Here is a 13,838-nt window from a genome sequence, read left to right as displayed (position 1 = left end):
AGCACAGTTGTCTGGACAGCTTCCTGTTCCTGCCACTGGCTTAAGCAGGGCCAGCGGGCCAATTGGCTGCTCTGGGACTCCACCAATAGGATTTCAGGGGCAGAGCCTCAAACTGGGGCTGAACTTTATAAGTTCTAGGTAAACAGTTCTCAGCAGCCTGCCAAGTGGAGTTCCGGACCCAGGTTCGAATCCCATGGGTCATGACAGGATGAGATTTTTAGCAGGTACCATTTTAAAAAAAATTAAGATTTAGGGACATGTCACCTTCTCCACATTGTAGTCCAATTAGAAATACTTTTATATCTTTTTGGAAATTCTCCTTTACCAGACCCCACGAGAAGAATAAAGTCTTTCAGCAAAAGTGCAGGAGAAAATTGTTGCCATAATTGTGCTAACCATTTTACAAGAATTCCCTATAGCACACTCTCCCAGAAGATCCTCGCAAAACAAAGTTCTTCTATGCAAGTAGTACTGTAAAAGTATGTATATAAAGCTAGAAAAGCTATTTTCCTCACTATGTCAAACAAATGTTTGTACATTGGGGTGGCATAAGCAATTTGTAATAGCTGGTGCTATTTTTAAAAAGTGCTTTGTATTTGTATAAAGTGTGATTCATGTCAGGATCTCATAGTACCGTAACATCACTTAAAAGAGAAACAAGTGTCCCTGGGTTAAGGATTGGGTGGGAGGAGACAGCCCAAACTTGAGCTTTTGTGGGAATAAGTGATAAAGGAGGATGGAAACAAAATTCTTCCTTTAGTGTCATTCCCCTTTCTGCCACTGGCATTATCGGGTCCATCAAAGAAATATACAGTACCATCATTTAACCATCCCTCTCAAACTGCAAAAGCCCAAATGTTGCAGTGTAGTGCGTGACAGACCCGAAATAAGGGACACCAATTTATCCATGAAGGAAACATAAAATGTGGTGGGAGTTGTTCCTTTACTTTAAATAACGCTTTCTGTAACCTTAGTTTCTTGGTTCATTATTTCAATAATAGAAGTGTGGAGACATCAGATTTGTATGGAATGAAGGTAACAATGGGACTAAAATGAGAAACATTCCTCAAGATGAGGTACACTTGATAGGTATGCCATCCCCAGGTGTATGTACACCTTTCCTTCCCCCCTACCCCCCAAAATAGAATTAATGTTATGGAGCATAATTTCTCTCTCCTCCCCAAACTAACTACCTCTCATTAAACTCCTCCCCTTTTATGCTTTAAATGACCACCCTCTCATCCTTCCAAACCCTCCTGAAAACACAAAAAGAAGAACGGGAGTACTTGTGGCACCTTAGAGACTAACAAATTTATTAGAGCATAAGCTTTCGTGGACTACAGCCCACTTCTTCGGATGCATATAGAATGGAACATATATTGAGGAGATATATATACACACATACAGAGAGCATAAACAGGTGGGAGTTGTCTTACCAACTCTGAGAGGCCAATTAATTAAGAGAAAAAAAAAAACTTTTGAAGTGATAATCAAGCTAGCCGAGTACAGACAGTGTGATAAGAAGTGTGAGAGTACTTACAAGGGGAGATAGAGTCAATGTTTGTAATGGCTCAGCCATTCCCAGTCCTTATTCAAACCGGAGTTGATTGTGTCTAGTTTGCATATCAATTCTAGCTCTGCAGTCTCTCTTTGGAGTCTGTTTTTGAAGTTTTTCTGTTGTAATATAGCCACCCGCAGGTCTGTCACTGAATGACCAGACAGGTTAAAGTGTTTTCCCACTGGTTTTTGAGTATTTTGATTCCAGATGTCAGATTTGTGTCCATTAATTCTTTTGCGTAGAGACTGTCCGGTTTGGCCAATGTACATGGCAGAGGGGCATTGCTGGCACATGATGGCATATATCACATTGGTAGATGTGCAGGTGAACGAGCCCCTGATGGTATGGCTGATGTGATTAGGTCCTATGATGATGTCACTTGAATAGATATGTGGACAGAGTTGGCATCGGGGTTTGTTACAAGGATAGGTTCCTGAGTTAGTGGTTTTGTTCAGTGATGTGTGGTTGCTGGTGAGTATTTGCTTTAGGTTGGGGGGTTGTCTGTAAGCGAGGACAGGTCTGTCTCCCAAGATCTGTGAGAGTAAAGGATCATCTTTCAGGATAGGTTGTAGATCTCTGATGATGCGCTGGAGAGGTTTTAGTTGGGGGCTGAAGGTGACAGCTAGTGGTGTTCTGTTATTTTCTTTGTTGGGCCTGTCTTGTAGGAGGTGACTTCTGGGTACTCGTCTGGCTCTGTCAATCTGTTTTTTCACTTCAGCAGGTGGGTATTGTAGTTTTAAGAATGCTTGATAGAGATCTTGTAGGTGCTTGTCTCTATCCGAGGGATTGGAGCAAATGCGGTTATATCTTAGAGCTTGGCTGTAGACAATGGATCGTGTGGTGTGTCCTGGATGGAAGCTGGAGGCATGTAGGTAAGTGTAGCGGTCAGTAGGTTTCCGGTATAGGGTGGTATTGATGTGACCATCGCTTATTAGCACAGTAGTGTCCAGGAAATGGACCGCTTGTGTGGATTGATCTAGGCTGAGGTTGATGGTGGGATGGAAATTATTGAAATCATGGTGAAATTCCTCAAGGGCTTCTTTTCCATGGGTCCAGATGATGAAGATGTCATCAATGTAGTGCAAGTAGAGTAGGGGCGTTAGGGGACGAGAGCTAAGGAAGCGTTGTTCTAAGTCAGCCATAAAAATGTTGGCATATTGTGGGGCCATGCGGGTACCCATAGCAGTGCCGCTGACTTGAAGGTATATATTGTCCCCAAATGTGAAATAGTTGTGGGTGAGGACAAAATCACAAAGTTCAGCCACCAGGTTAGCTGTGACATTATCAGGGATACTGTTCCTGATAGCTTGTAGTCCATCTTTGTGTGGAATATTGGTGTAGAGGGCTTCTACGTCCATAGTGGCCAGGATGGTGTTTTCTGGAAGATCACTGATGGATTGTAGTTTCCTCAGGAAGTCAGTGGTGTCTCGAAGATAGCTGGGAGTGCTGGTAGCGTAGGGTCTTAGGACAGAGTCTACATAACCAGACAAGCCTGATGTTAGGGTGCCAATGCCTGAGATGATGGGGCATCCAGGATATCCAGATTTATGGATCTTGGGTAGCAAATAGAATACCCCTGGTCGGGGTTCTAGGCATGTGTCTGTACGGATTTGTTCCTGTGCTTTGTCAGGGAGTTTTTTTAGCAGATGGTGTAGTTTCTTTAGGTAATCCTCAGTGGGATCAGAGGATAATGGCCTGTAGAATGTGGTGTTAGAGAGCTGTCTAGCAGCCTCCTGGTCATATTCCAATTTATTCATGATGACGACAGCACCTCCTTTGTCAGCCTTTTTGATTATGATGTCAGGGTTGTTTCTGAGGCTGTAGATGGCGTTGTGTTCAGCATGGCTGAGGTTATGTGGCAAGTGATGTTGCTTTTCCACAATTTCAGCCTTTGCACGTCGACGGAAGCAATCTATGTAGAAATCCTGAAAACACATTCTTCCTCAGAACCTCTCAACATCGATCCTTCCAAAGACGTCTATATCAGATATTCATGAACTATGGTGGTCCAGTGAGAGCTGGCAGGTCATGTGTTGTTGCATTAAAAGACAGCTAGACATTAAACAAATACTTCCCTTTTATTACTTTCCCATTAAAGCAGCTGCTCTAGTTGCCATGTGGATGTTATAGAAATATGAATAGGAGGGGAGATAGAATCCTTTTACTAACATATGGTCTATGCTCTGAAAATGTTTAGTAGCTCCCGATTTACACTACTTCACATTGAACTGTAAGTTCTTTGGAGGAAGGGCCATATCTTCTTCAATTATATAGGACTGTGCACACTGTGGGCATTTTTACCGTCAAATTATGATTTTAATCTCCAACCTTAATTTAAGTGTGGGTTGCAAAAACTGCACAAATGGTCATGTCATGAAACAAATTATGAATTTTGCCTAACTCTGTGATGGGTATCAAAGAGGTTCCAGTTAGCAAAAACCAAAAGGGGATGTTTGAAAATTAGTTGCTGCTATTGTTTATCAGAATAAAGCAGTCTTGCTGTGATAATTCAACAAATGTCTGCTGCTTTAGCATTGCAATATACCCAATTTAAAATGGTAGAAACAACGCTGGTGGAGAGCATATGAAATCCTATCTAATCTGCATGATGTAATAATGGGAGACCCTTCAGAACTAAACTTTGTGCATTATTTTGCATGATAATGCAATGGTTTTAGGCATCTTTTATACAAATCTCTCTCAATGCATAGCAATTCCAATGGATACGGCTATGAAATTTTATAAAAAATTAGACCAGATAGGAATAGTGCACTTGTGGCTGTGGTTGCAGTGGCGATAATTATGATGATGATTAGTGATGATGCAGTCATACAGTCTCAGCTATCATCCATGAGAGTTGCATAATGGATCTAGACTAGGTCTATATTTAATCTAGTTTGGTATCCTGTCTCCAACTGTAACCAGTACTAGATGCTTCAGAAAAAGGGTCAAGAAATTCCTGAATGCGATCATCTGTCCACAGGGGAAAAGCCTTCCCTAGCCCTGTAACACTCAGTGGTTGTTTTATATCCTGAAGGATAAGGGTTTATATTTTTAATACATCTCATGTAACTGTGAATGTTCTCACTGTGCATTAAGTGGATAACCCCTTTCCAAGCCCTCAGAAGCTCTTGTCATTAGTGAATGCAGGCACTGTTATGGGGAAGTAGATAATAGCTTCATGGCTGAAGGTAGCATAGAAGAGATGGGTTGTGAGCTGCGTTTTAATACACGATTGAGGGTCAGTGGGAGTGTTTCAGATTGCTGCTACCAGCTAAAATCTACCACCAACACAGGAGAGAAGAGCATGGGAGACTGAGGAAGTTACAATTCATGGTGCCGAAGCGTTCAGAGGTAGATTTAGAAATGTGGCCCGGGGAGAGCCTACTCACAAAGAGCAGTGAAACTACATCACATTTAATATGGTATATCAGATACAGGTCATGAGCTCCTTTCATTTAGGAACTGTCCATACATATTCTAATACTAGTTTTCACAAGTACATCGGCTCTTTTCAATGTTTTTGCTAAAATGTTTCATGTGATTTGAATCTATCCTCTTTTCATCAGTGTTTCTGGTTTGAAGAATGCAGTTTAAGGTTTCAGCAGAGAGAGAGAGATCAAAGAAATTGAGTCAGAGCGCAGTTCTAATAGACTTACACCACTGTGAAGCAAATCAGAAATATACTTGTTTGCCACAATAACATTTTTTAAAAACTCATTGCAAGTTGAAGAATTAAACATAATGAGAGAGGAGTTATTACTGAATCCTGGCACTGACAAAAGCATGTCTCTTGGATTACAAAACATATTTAGAGCAGATCATTTTTGTTTTCCCAATATATGAGTCTCTTTAAGCAAGTCTGTTTTTGAATACAGCAGAATCCATTTTAACTGTTAAAGGCTATCTATGCATATGGGCCTTGATTTAGCAAGGTACTTGAGTACATGAGTAGTCCTATTGATCTTGGTGGGATTACTCACATGCTTAAAGTTACACATGTGTTTTAAGTACTTTGCTGGTTTGGGGCCATAGCCGCCACAGCATCAGAAACTAAATATCACCTACCACTATTTTTTTTAAACTCTAACAATTCCTAAAGGGTTTAGATTATTGTGACAAATTAGACAGAATTGGGGGTTGGTAGGTTGGATTTGAGCACCTGTGAGATGCTATGTATTTAAAAACAGAAATGGAGAGCAATAAACCTCCTCCCTGTTTGGTTGAAAGAAGCCTTCTTCTCTTTAGTTTGAGCTAATGCAAAGTATAGGGTAGAAGGCCCTGGTTCCCAGATTATGGCCTCAGGCCACTGACGGCTCTATGTAGTCCTACGGGTCACAAAACCTCAGAATCCAGCAGGATCAATGCTATAATTTTAGGAATGGGAAAGCTGCAGCTCCAGTTTTAATCTATTATATTTTCTATCGCACTAGTTCTTCAAAAGATCCTTCAGTAAATGGGGACATCAACACCTGATAGTCCTAGTATTTAAACAAGCACGCAAAACCAAGCAGAATTACAAAAAAAAAGAGTGTCCTTCCTAAATATATATGAGGCAATCATAAAGGCAGAGAGGCAACTAGAAGAAAGGAAGGCTACAAAAAATTATCTATAAATGCTTTGCAATTTACCCTGAAGAGAGAAGATAAAAATAAGAACGGAAACAAGTTTGAAATAATTGATTTTTACTAAAGTTAAGACATCTGAGGAAAGAAATCAGCAGATCTGGATAAGAATGCTAAGAGTTGGCTGAAGAGACCTGTGGCCTACTGATGTTCATTTTTATTAAATCTTGGAATACCGGAGAAATTCCAGAAGACTAAACATGTGCCAATGTTGTGACAATATTAAATATGGGCAAGCGGGATGACTGAGGTACCTATAGGCTGATGTCAATCCTGGACAAAATAATGGAAAAGCTGATATGGAATTCAATTGATAAAAAATTAAAGGATAGGAAAATAATAATACCATTCAACATGGTTTTATGGAAAATGGGTTTTGTCAGACAAACCTAATTTTTTTATGAGATTACAAGTTTGATTAGCAAAGATGACTGCGGAGATGTAATATGTTTAGACTTTTGTAAGGTATTTGACTTAAAACTACAAGACACTTTGATTAAAAAGTTAGCACTATAAAATATCAAAGCATATATTAAGTTAAAAACTAGCTGACAGTTCTCAAAAAGTTGCTCTCAATGGGGAATCATTATCGAATGGGGATTTTTCTAGTGAGGTATCAGTACCAGTACCTGATGCTATTCAACTTTTTCATATATGATCTGAAAGTAATGACTGCCTAGGAAGGAGTATTGCAGAAAGGGATTTGGGGGTCATAGTGGATCACAAATTAAATAGGAGCCAACAGGATAACACTGTTTCAAAAAAACCCAAACATAATTCTGGGATATCTTAGCAGGAGTGCTGATTATGCCTCAACTGGAGTATTGTGTCCAGTTCTGGGTGCCACATTTCAGGAAAGATGTGGACAAATTGAAGAAAGTCCAAAGACTCTTCCCCCACAAATCAAGTTCATGTAAGTGTCGGATAATTCTGTTCTTTACTATAGTTTCAGTCAATTTGCCTAGTACTGTTAGTCTTACTACCTATAATTGCCAGAATTGCCTTGGGAGTCTTTTTTTTTTAAATTGGCATTACATTAGCTATCCTCTAGTCCTATAGTATAGAGGCTGATTTAAGTGATAGGTTACATACCATAGTTAGTAGTTCTGCAATTTCATATTTGAGTTCCTTCAGAATTCTTGGGTGAATACCATCTGGTCCTGCTGATTTATTACTGTTTAATTTATCTGTTGGTTCCAAAACCTCCTATAGCGACAAGAATAAAACAAAGGAAAGAAGTGGGACCGCTAAACACTGAGGATGGGTTGGAGTGGAGATTAAAGATTATCTAGGTATGGCCCAACACCTAAACAAATACTTTGCCACAGTTTTTAATGAGACTAATGAAGAGCTGAGGGGTAGTCACAGGATGGCTAATGGCAATGAAGATATGGAGGTAGAAATTACCACATCCAAGGTGGAAGTCAAATACAAACATCTTAATGGGACTAAATTGGGGACCCCAGATAATCTCCATCCAAGAATATTAAAGAAATCGGCACATGAAATTGCAAGCCCAATAGCAAGGCTTTTTAATGAATCTGTAAACTCCGGGGGTTGAACCCTATGACTGGAGAACTGCTAATATGATTCCTATTTTTAAGAAAGGGGAGAAAAGTGATCCAGGAAACTACAGGATTGAGTTTGACCTTGATTGTATGCAAGGTCTTGGAACAAATTTTGAAAGAGAAAGTAGTTAAGGATTCATCCCAGCTTCTTTATGGACCCTGTATGCTGCTGGAGTAACATGTGGGGTCAGAATCTGGGCCTCCTGTCAGCAAAATCCACAGTGTCCTAGCTAAGGATCTACATAGCTGTAGTATTTACCTGCACTCCAGCTTTCTATGTGAAGTGGAGAAAATCATGTGGAAAAATGAGACATAACAGAAGATGGTTAGAACCAGGGTTTTTTTTACCAAATGATTCACTTACACTTTTTCACTTCCTCCCACACATCATTAGTAAACATAATGAATAAAACTGGTCTATTACTAACCACTGGGTGAACTTCTCTCCACTCTGAGGTGAAGCTGTTCATTAGAACCTGCCTCCTGTTGTTTAACTAATTTTTAATTCACAACAGGGTTTTGCCCTTTTATTCTGTACTTATTTTCCCTTCTCTCTCATATAGGATCTTTTTAAAAATACAAATAAATAATGTTAAGAAGATCACCTCTGTATAGTCTGACTTTTCCAAAGAATGCTAACAGGTTAGTGAGGCATATTTTCCCCTTACAACAGCAGTGATGGTTTGACCCTATCAGGTTATACTTGTCCAAGTGTTAATTACACACTCCATCAGTTTTGCTGGAAGTGTTAGACCCTCTGTCAATATTTCTCTGGATCTCTCTCAATTCCTTTTTAGAAGATAAGTACCACATTAACAACTTCCCCATATTCAGGAATAGTTGCTTTTTCTAAAGATATATTCCTTGTCAATATCTCTGATATTTCACACTTCATCTTTAGAAGCCTTGGATGAATACTTTCCAGTCCTGGTGATTTACTACACTTGAATTTTTCCAGTTGTTCCATAGGAGTTACAAGATGAAGAGGTGGAGAAGACCTAGCCTATTAAGTGCAGCTTCCTGCAAGCATAGGATGAAGTCCCTCGTAGGTGATATTACCAGAGTTTACTGTGCTTGATACTCTATTTGATCATAAGTGTACTAAAGCCAGACTTCATTTTTCCATTTAAAAAAATGCTGTTAGAACATAATTTTTTTCATTATCCTCAAGGGAAATGGAAAATGTCAATGTCAAAAATTTAAAAAAAAAAAAATTAAAAAGCCCCTACACCTTCTCTGCTGCCTCCCTTTCCTCTTTAATTGCCCTCCAAGCAACCTGGAATGCGCTACAGTCACACATTACGGTAAAATTAAAATTTACCAGCAAAGCAAGGACATGGTGCACACATTCATAGGACAGGGAAAGAAGTCTCAGAGATTCTTTTTCTCAGCTCCCCCTTCAGAGTTTTTTTAGATCGGTTGTTTTCTCATCATTAAAGTGAGGGAATGGGAGTCAAAAGATGCAGAAATCTTAGACAAAAGTCAAAATTTTGAATCAGAGTAATTCATTAAGGACATGTAACTCAAAATTGGTTTGGTTTAATGAGTTTGCTTCAGACTTTGCTGGAATATTTGCCTTCAGTTTTAGAGCAAGTTTGGCAATTTTCCAGCACACTAATTTTCTAAGACAAGATTGAGGGTAAGGGGGTCCTAAAACAGGGCTTTATAATGAAAGCTGCTTCTATCCTTACCACTTCTTCATAATAATATTGCTACTTCAGCTAAGTATTTTGAGGCTTACTTCAGCAGTGTTTGTAAAGTGTTTTGAGAACCTGAGAGACAAGGTGCTATAGAATTGCAAAATACTATTATTATGCTTGTGACAATAAACATCAAGAATGATACTCTGGTGGAGAGTGAGAAAAGCTCCATGCCGAGAGTACCCATGGACAATGGCTCCCTCTGCAGGAGGAAGAGAGGCTCTGCTAGAGGCCTTTAGGGGCAGACTGGAGACAAAGCCGCATTAGAACCATTGCGCGTGCACACGCACTCTCTCTCGCTCATTTTCTATCAGGGAAAAGCAGAAGAGCAATCAGATGACAATCTGTTATAAAGAGGAGCGTGATAAATTGTTCTCCTTATTCACTGAGGACAAGACAAGAAATAATGTTGCAACAAGGGAAATTTAGATTAGACATTAGCAAAACTTCCTAACTATAAGGCTAGTTAAGCACTGGAACAAATTACTGAGGGAAGTTGTAGAATCTTTGTCACTGGAGGTTTTTAAGAACAGGTTAGATACACACCAGTTAGGAGTGGTCTAGATAATACTTAATCCTACCTCAGTGCAGGGGATTGGACTAGATAACCTATCAAGGTCCCTTCCAGTCCTCCATTTCTATGATTCTATAAGGCAATTGGCAACACTGCCAAACCTGAGTATTCAAAAAATCACAAGTCAGGCCCCCCTAACATTATGAAGTGGATTAAAAATCAATAGATTTTTAAAAAAAAATAAATGTTGAGGGTTTTTTATGTGCTTTCTGGTTTTTGAACCTTTAGAATTCACTTGCTTCTCATTTTCAAGCTTTTCTCTACAACCACTAGGACTAGAAACTTACTTAAAAAAAATCTGAGATTCTGATATAATCACATGAATCCAGGAGCTGTGGATTTCTGAAATACATCCACTATTGCAAAAGTTAGCAACACTGAGTTGGAGAGCAGTAGGTGGTGAAGTGCCAAGTTCCTTTCAGCAGGAACTTGATTTTTTCAGAGAGCTCCAGTTTGTGCTAATAAAGTAAACAGAATTATAATATTAATTTGTAATTCTACAGCAGCCAATTTTGAAATCAATGGAAGTTAGGTGCCTAAATTGCTTTGAGGATATGGGCCTTAGCATTTGTAATAAAGTGCTTTAACTATTCCTAGTCCTTTACAAACATGAGTTAATTAATCCTCATGACACCTTGGAAGTAGGGTAAATCTGTCAGCAAGAGGGGAGACCAAGGCAGAAATGCTAAGTGGCTTGCCTCAGGTCACACAGTGACTCAGTGACAGCTGAGATTAAAACCTAGGTCTCAGACTGCCCATTCTATGTTCTAATGACTAACCTGTGCTTTCTATCCTACACCCCCATTTTCTGATGTAAAAACCAACAAACCCATTTACTTTAATAAATAATAATAATAATAATTGGAAGAAAGTTGAACATGGCCAGGGGGCTGAAAACTCTTGTGAAGGCACAGCTGGGCTTTGGAGGGAAAAAAGGAGGGACAAAGGGCTTAAAGGGGTTGAAGACCCTAAAATATAATAGGCATCAAACATATTCTCAGTGGTTTGAGCATTGGCCTGCTAAACCCAGGGTTGTGAGTTCAATCCTTGAGGGGGCCACTTAGGGATCTGGGGCAAAATCAGTACTTGGTCCTGCTAGTGAAGGCAGGGGGCTGGACTTGATGACCTTTCAAGGTCCCTTCCAGTTCTAGGAGATGGGATATCTCCATATTCCATATAGGGTAGGGCAGTGGTGTTTAAAGTCTTTTTCATGCTATTTTTTTTTCTGCTGAGAACTCCTTTTCCTACTGAAAAGCTACATTACATAAATATCCCCAAATTGCTTATGTTCTCTCCTTCCTGCATGGGTTATAGGGAGGATTTCCGCATTTCCCTCAACATGCTCATAACACTTGTAGTTCTGCATTAAGGTAATGATAACTACAATCAAATCTCATGCTTCCTCTGGTCACCTACAGGGTCAGGAAGGAATATTTTCCTTAATGCAGAATTGGCCAGATATAGTCTTTCCCCCTCCCTTCATCTTCCTCTTAAGCTTCAGAGGTTGGCTGTAGCTGAAGACAGGGACACTGGATGGGGTGGACCAGTGCTCTGAGGAGGTAGAGATGCCTGACTGGTGTGTCTTGCTCATATATTCAGGATCATACTGATCATCATATTTTGGGTCATAAAGAAATTTTCCCTCAAGTCAGATTGGCAGGGACCTTGGGGACGGGGGGAGTTTCCTTCCTCTGTAGTATTGGGCATGGTTCACCTTCTAGGATGTCTGGACATAACAGTTCCCTGCCATTTCCCTAGTACAGTGGTTTTCAACCTTTTTTTCCATTTATGGACCTTTAAAAATTTTTGAATGGAGGTGTGAACCCCTTTGAAAATCTTAGATATAATATACAGAGCCCCAGGCGTCCCTGGATCACAGCTTGAAAACCACTGTTCTATGGTAACAACAATCTTTTGGGGACCCCCGTTTTGTTACTTGTTCTGTTCATTCCCTCTGAAGCACCTGGCATTGGCCACTATCAGAAGACAGGATACTGGGCTAGATGGACCATTGGTCTGACCCAGTAGAGCCATTCTTATGTTCTTATGACCCCTTAGACATAATCTGTAGACCCCAGATTGAAAACCACTGTCCCAATGAATTCCCTGCCATTGCAGGGCCTTGAATGCCGCATGCAGTTCTGGTCACCTCATCTCAAAAAATATATATTAGAATTGGAAAAGGTTCAGAAAAGGACAACAGAAATGATTAGGGGTATGGAACAACTTCCATATGAGGAGAAATGAAAGACTGGCACTGTTCAGCTAATAAAAGAAAAGATTAAGGGGGCCTATAATAGAGGTCTATAAAATCATGAATGGTATGAAGAAAGTGAACAGGAAATTATTATTTATGACAAGAACTAGGGAACATTCGCTAAATTAATAGGCAGCAGGTTTAAAACAAAAGGAAGTACTTCTTCACCCAGTGCGCAGTCAATCTGTGGTATTTGTTGCCAGGGCATATTGTGAAGGCCAAAAGTATAAGTAGGTTCAAAAAAGAATTAGATAAGTTCATGGAAGATAGGTCCTTCAATGGCTATTAGCCAAGATGGTCAGGGATGCAACCCCATGCTCCAGGTGTCCCTAAACCTCGAACTGCCAGAAGGGGTGAACACTCAAAATTGCCCTGTTCTGTTCATTCCCTTTGAAGCATCTGGCACTGCCATTGTCAAAGACAGGATATTGGGCTAGATGGACCATTGGTCTGACCCAATATAGCTGTTCTTATGCTCTTAGGGGCACCTTGGTCTCCGCTGTTCTTTTCCAATGGAACACAACAGTTTAGTCCTGGTCTACATTTAAATTTAAATCAATCTAGTTATGTTGCTCAGGAATGTGAAAAATTCACACCCAAGTGCTGTAATTAAGTCAATCTAACCTCTCTCCCCCTTCCCCCCCCCCCCCCCCCGATGTGGAATGCGGCTACACTGACAGAAGAATCTGTCCGTTGACTTAGCTGCTGTCGCTTGCAGAGGTAGATTACCTACATCAATGGAAAAACTGCTTCTGTCAATGTAGAAAGCATCTACAGTAGGGAGCTGCTACAGTATCATAGCCCCTAATGTAGACATGCCCTTAGTCTCCTGAGGACTGAGAAGTCTAACTAAAGACTCTGGGATTAGTATAGGGGTATCTAGGTTGATATTAAAACTGAACTATAAAATTCATGAGCCACTCTGATAGCACTAAGCTATATCAGACAGTATATCAGTCAGGCATTGGGGCACTTCTTGGATGGCTGTAGGCAGCAAAACTCCAATCCTGCTGTGACCTTAAGAGTCCTTAATGCCCACTGGCATAGGCCCACACTGTCTCTGATCAGACCCAACCAACTCACTACACCCAACACTGTGTAAGGTATCATATGAAAGCTGGTTATCAATATCGTTGCCAAATACATGTTAACTTTATATGTGAAGTTATGAACTCCCGCTGTATGATGTTTCTAAACACATTTACAACCAAACAGCCTAGCCTAGATAAAGATGATGATAAACACCTCTGGAATGTGGGTTTCTAGAAAGCTAATAGGTTGGAGTGTTTTACACTCTCTGTAGAGGCACCAAACGTAACACTTTCTCTGTGAGGGTCCAGTGAGAGGGACTGGTCCCTGCAGTACGACGATTTGGAGGCAAATTCTGGTCTGGGAAGATACTAAGGTCAGCCTGCAAAGAGTAACCAGATTGGGCAAAGCCAGGTTGAGGCCGTGGGCTCCTGGCAGGCTGTTAGGGTCAGAGCACTGAACCCAAGCTGCACAAGTCACAAGATGATTACCGAACCCCTTATTGGCCTAGGTGAACCCCCAAATGT

Source organism: Malaclemys terrapin, chromosome 2 (genome assembly GCF_027887155.1).
Source record: "Malaclemys terrapin pileata isolate rMalTer1 chromosome 2, rMalTer1.hap1, whole genome shotgun sequence".
Lineage (NCBI taxonomy): Eukaryota > Metazoa > Chordata > Testudines > Emydidae > Malaclemys > Malaclemys terrapin.
This window is presented reverse-complemented; position numbering follows the sequence as displayed.